Below are 6113 nucleotides of genomic sequence, written 5' to 3' on the forward strand. Positions count from 1 at the left end.
CAGATAGGAGGTCAGTGTCACTGGATTGAAGAGTATGCAGTGGGGAGAAAGGTGTTAAAAAGAGTGGAAAAGTAGGAGGGAACTAGGTTATATAGGGCTTTGAATACCAAACAGGCATTTTGTATTTGTTTCTGGAGGCAAAAGGAAGCCACTGGAGTGTATTGAGTAGGAGGGGTGGCATCATCAGATCTGTGCTTTAGGAAAAGTGACTGAATAGAGGGTAGCTTGGAGTGGGGAGAAATTTGAGGCGGGCCAACCCCACCTTTGGGCTATTGTAATAATCCAGGCATGAGGTGATAAGGGCCTGTGCTAGAATGGTGGCATTGTTAGAAGAGAGAAAGGCTTATTTGAGAGAGGTTTCAAAGGTGAAATTGACAGGCCTTGGCAAGAGATTGAATTCGTGTGTGTGTGTGTGTGTGTGTGTGTGTGTGTGTGAGAGAGAGAGAGAGAGAGAGAGAGAGAGAGAGAGAGAGAGAGAGAGAGAGAGAGAGAGAGAGAGAGAGACGGAGAGAGGGAGAGAGAGAGAGACAGAGAGAGAGACAGAGAGACGGAGAGAGGGAGAGAGAGAGAGAGAGAGAGAGAGAGAGAGAGAGAGAGAGAGAGAGAGAGAGAGAGAGAGATCTAGAATGACATTTAGGTTGTGAGTCTGAGGGATTGGGAGGATGGTGTTCCCCATTATAGTTAACAGGGAAGGTATAAATGTTAGTTATTATTATTATTAATAAATGTTTGCTGCTGCTGCTGCTGCAGCTTTCTCCAGAGAGTAGAATTAGGAGCGGTGGGTAGTGCTGAGGAGCATATTTTAGTTTGATATTAAGAAGAAAAATCCTATTAACTTGAGCTGTCAAAATTGGAATCTGCAACCTTGGGAGCAATAGAATTTTCTTTTATTGGAGTCCCTTAATAAAAGGCTGGATGACTATTTTCCAGGTATATTATAAATGATATTGTTACTTGTATTCAAATTGGACTAGGTGATCTCTGAGGTTTTATTCAACTCTGAGTCTCAGATTCTGTGACTTTTTTTTCTGCCGGCCCTTGGGGGCCATCAGAGGTTCTTAAAAGAGGAGATAATGAAAATGGTGGTTTCAAAGGTTAGTCTGGTTGTAGAAAAATCCTCCTTTCATCCCCAAAGATAGGCTGGTTGGCCCAGGTGGTGTTAGAATTGAGGGTAGCCTCCTGCCCCAGCCCTAGATCATCAATGCTCCCTTTAATCTTCAGTTCTGGGATGCAAATCTTGCATCTTCCACATGGCACGAGATCTCCTGTCAGGAGCCTATCATCATAGTGACGATTACCCACCATATCCAGGGTGAGGCCACATTGCCATCGTTAGGACACACACAGAATGCTAGATATAACTGTTTATCACCTCCATCTCTGTGGTCACTGCTTTGGGAGTTGCTTGATGGTTCACATGGAATTTGAAACAGGAAGGATGCAGACTATATTGGAAAAGAAATAGAATGTAAACCAACCATCCCCCTATTGTACAAACCCCTTGAGGACAGGGCCTATTTCATTTATGTCTTTGTTATAGAACATAGTCCCTTGCATCGGGGTTGAAGATGTTTCCTTAATGCTTGAAGAGGACTGAAATGACATCACTATGCTAGAGTCAAGTTTCAGTGGGTCTGACTGTGGCTGATCAGACCAATCGGAGCTGGGAATGCTCTGCCACAGGTTGGGCACAAATAGTCTGTGTAAACATTTGGGGTGGATACTCTCAATCTGCACATTCTGCATTTCCTTTGAGCTGTCTCAATTCTGCGCTCATAGAGCACACTACCCTTTCTCATGTGGGCACGCCATGCTGAATGGTGGTCTTGTGCCAGTGTCTCCAATGTTGCACAATCATATCCAAAGTTCTGAAGAGAGACCTTGAGAGTGTCCTTGTATCGCTTCTGAGGTGAGCGCTTGTCCTGTGTGAGTTCTCCATAAAACAGTCCTTTTGGCGAGTGAACATTTTGCATCCGAAAGTCCCTTGCATATGGCAGGTATTTAATAAATGTTTGTTGAACTGGATTTTTGAGAAGGCTAAGTCGAAGTGTTTTTGTTCCTGTGGGATCTCAGGAGAGGAAAGGCATTAGGGAGGGGCCATCCGTTATGATGGAGGGGGCGGGGAATGGGTAAAATGACCTCTAATGAACCCCATCGGACTTGGGAACTGAACCTTTTCTCTGCGAACAACTTTCCCTTGCTGCCCGCAACTGAAGAGACAGCGCCACCTGCTGGATATACAAGAGATGAGAGCTTTGTGTCTGAGAGACCAGTGACTCTTGTTTCTTTTGCTGAAATATTTTTTTCTGTCCTTTAAAATTTTTGTTCCAAAAATAGAGTTAGGTCAGGACAGAATGGGGTATAATGCTAGTGTTATGATATGGGAATCACTAATAAAATAAAAGAACTACACTCACTCGGAGAGAGAAAGTGTGGGGTGAGCTGGTTTCCAAGTCCTGACCAGCTGAGTTGTCCCAGGGTTTGATACATACAGGCTGAGTGATCCTGGATAAGTATGCAATGTCTTAGTACCTCAGGCAATTCTCTGAGACTTTAAGTTGCAGAAGTCCTGTCAAATATGTTAGAAGAGACAACACATATGGGGTCTCATATGCTACAATATATATTTATGCATGTGCAAGATATATGATAGAATCCTAATAAAGCTGACCCCAGTCCCAACATTCTAACTTTCCTAGGAGCCCCACTGAACAGCAGGCATGTCCTGATTTAACCACACAGTCTGACTTCAACCATACCACAGGCTCCTAGACTCAGTACAGCTACTGCCTCCAGCTAGCCTTTGCCCCTGGATCCAATTCACATATTTGTACAGGTACATTCTTGTACACAATCACAATCACGTCATCCATTTAGCCCCAAACAGGTCCATAATATCTAATTATCCATCCTGACCAGACGGGACCACAGTAGCTAGCCAATCAGAAAGGAGCACAACCAGGATGTTTGACCACTGAACCACAGAAGGGACTTCTCCATTACCTAATCCCTTAACAAATTCCTCCTGCCTTTTTAATATTCCTAATTTCTGTGGTGGAATCACTACGTTATAAATTTGCCTGTGTTGTCTTACTAAGTTGCTGGTTCCTCTTGGAAACCGGCCTGTGTCTGAGGGCTGTCAATCCTCAATAAATGTGTGTACTGGGATTAGAGGTGGTCTGACTGAATTGTTTAAACAGTGCTACCACAACCATGAAACCGGAACATATTTATGCACACTCATGTATACTTATTTTGTGTATGCATACATTCACACTCATGTATATATCTGTATGAGTATATACGCACACATATACATTAATATACACACATGTAATTTGGGAGGGGGTAGATGGGAGTGTAGCAATCAGGAGAAGTAGGAAATCTTCACATAGAATGTGGTACATGGGCTGAGCCTTGAAGAAAGGGAGAACATTCCAGCCATGGTGGACAGTCTTTAAAAAGTTAAAGATGTGGGAGTGGAATGTTTTGTATGGAGAACAGTAAGTGGGCCAAGTTGGCTTGAAAGTAGAGTATATGAGGGGGAGTGATGTGAAATGAGTCTGGAAAGATGAGTTTGAATAAGATTGTGAAGGGCCTTAAAATCCAAACAGAGGAATTTGTTAGTTATGCTAAAGACCATTGGGAGTAGTTGATGCTTCTTGGGCAAGGGAATGATTTGGTCAGGTGTATTAATTTGATACCCTTGTGGAAAGGAGATTGGTGAAGAGGAGACTAAAGCCAATAGGACCAATTGGGAAGTGATTGATTTGATTTTGAACTAGAGTTGTAGAAACGTAGAAATATGAGAGAGATGTGTAGCTAAAGTTAGAAGGAAAACAGTTAACGAGGAAAAAAATCTTTGTAGCAAGTTTCTCTGATAAAGATCTAATGTCCAAAATATATAAGGAACTGATCCAAAAAGTTAAGGATAAGAGCTATTTTCCAATAGACAAAATGTCAAAAGAATATAAACAGGAAGAAGAAATCTTCCCAAAAATCCAAGAAAGCTTCAAAGGAAGAAATACGAGAAAAATTATCAATAATTAGCAAAATACAAATTAAAGCAATTCTTAGGTTCCACCATAACAAAATAGGAAAATGATGATTATTGGAAGGGTTAAAGAAAGACACAATGGTGGGTCTGTAAATTGGTCCAGCCATCTGGAAAGCAATTTGGAACTATCCGTCATAAGTCATTAAGCTGTGCACAGCCCTTGATCTAGCAATACCACTACAAGACCTGTACCTGAGAGAAAAAGAAAAGGAATTATATTTTCAGAAATGTTTATAGCAGTTCTTTTTATAGTAGCAAAGGACTGGAAAGTAAAAAGTGTTCATCATTTGGATTCATGGTTGAACAAGCCATGTGAATATAATGGAATATTATTGCACCATAATAAATTATGAAAAGGATGTTTCAGATAAACCTGGGGAGACTTGTAAAAACTGATTGGGAGTAAAATGAGTATTGCCAGGAAAACTATTCATAAAGTAACAACATTGTACAGCAAACCAACTTGGAAAGACTTAATTGATCAATGCAATGACCAGTCCCAACACTAGGGGAATGATGATGAGGCATGCTGTCCACATTCTGATAGGTGATCGACTCAAAATTTGGAATGAAATATATGTTTTTGGACTTGGCCAGTGTGGAAATTTGTTTTGTTAGACAGCGCATGTTTGCTATTAGCATTTTATTTTTTCTTTTTTTAATGAAGTAGGTAGGAAGTCGAGTGGGGCTAGCTATAGGGTGCCCCCCAACCTCCAAAAAAACCCAGAGCAAAAAAAAAAAAAGGAATCACAGGTAAGCTGGACAGCTTTGAGAATTACATATTGAATTCATTATATGCTTAAAAAGAAAAGCAAGATCTACCCCAGAGCTGTCAAACACATGGCCCAATGCACCGGCAACACTTATAGGGAAATATTTAACAAAATACATAAAAATACACTAGAACATAGATAATGCTAATATGTGGTTTTCTAAGTTAACATATGGCCTGCAGGATCCCTTATGTATGGTTTAGTGGTCCATTTCTATTTGAGTTGAACACTGTTGGCTTACAGAACAGAGATTTAGAGATTCATGTACAATCCCTCTACTGTAAGTTCAGAATAAAAAAATGAAGAATAAATTTTAAAAATAATATTAGGAAAACAAAGGTTAAAGAGACACAAATCAGCATGCATCTTTTTAGAAGTTCTCTGGAGTAGGTAACCTAGTTTTCACAGAATCCAGTCAATGGAGCCTGGCCTGTTGGTTCTTAGGCCTTTTCACTGGAGAATCATAGGATTCAATCTCATTTTGTCTAACCTGAATCTGCCTCCGTTACTGTTCTTCATCATTCCCTGCCTGAGCTAGCCCAGATATGAATATCCATCAGGGGTATGGTGGAGCTTGCTTGAGCCAGCTTAAAAGACCCAGTTGTTAAATCTTCAGTGTAAGCATTTACACTTTGGAAATAAGCAAACTACAAATCAGTGCTTGATTTATTGTTTCACTGATGGTCTAAACTTAAGAAAGTGATAGTGTGTGTTCAGTCAGTTTTTAGTTATGTCTGACTCTTCATGACCTCATTTGGGGTTTTCTCGGCAAAGATACTAGTGCGGTTTGCCATTTCCTTCTCTAGTTCATTTTCAGATGAGGAAACTGAGGTAAACAGAGTTAAGTGAATTGTCCAGGGTCATACAGCCATTAAGTGTCTGAGGTAAAATTTGAACTCAGGATGATGAGTCTTCCAGACTCCAGGCTTGGCACTCTTATCTACTGTATTGTCTATGTTAAAAGTGTATCTAGTATACACTTTTTTCCAGAGAGCTGATTGTTAAACGTTTACCAGCACATCCCTGATATCCATTTATCTACTAAGCTCTTTAGGTCCTGGTCTGGGAGAAATTGGGTTTTGGCACCACTACTTGGTATGGTTTGTATGTGTGTGTGTGTGTGTGTGTGTGTGTGTGTGTGTGTGATATCTTAAGTCCTTTTCAAAACCTGTCATATCAGAGTATGACCCTTCTCCACTCTGGTCTTGGCCTATGTTTTTTTCTATAGCTACCCTCACTCTATGAGTTCCTGTCTGGGCTCTGTCGGGTCCTGGGAATGATAA

Source organism: Notamacropus eugenii, chromosome 5 (assembly GCF_028372415.1).
Source record: "Notamacropus eugenii isolate mMacEug1 chromosome 5, mMacEug1.pri_v2, whole genome shotgun sequence".
Taxonomy (NCBI): domain Eukaryota; kingdom Metazoa; phylum Chordata; class Mammalia; order Diprotodontia; family Macropodidae; genus Notamacropus; species Notamacropus eugenii.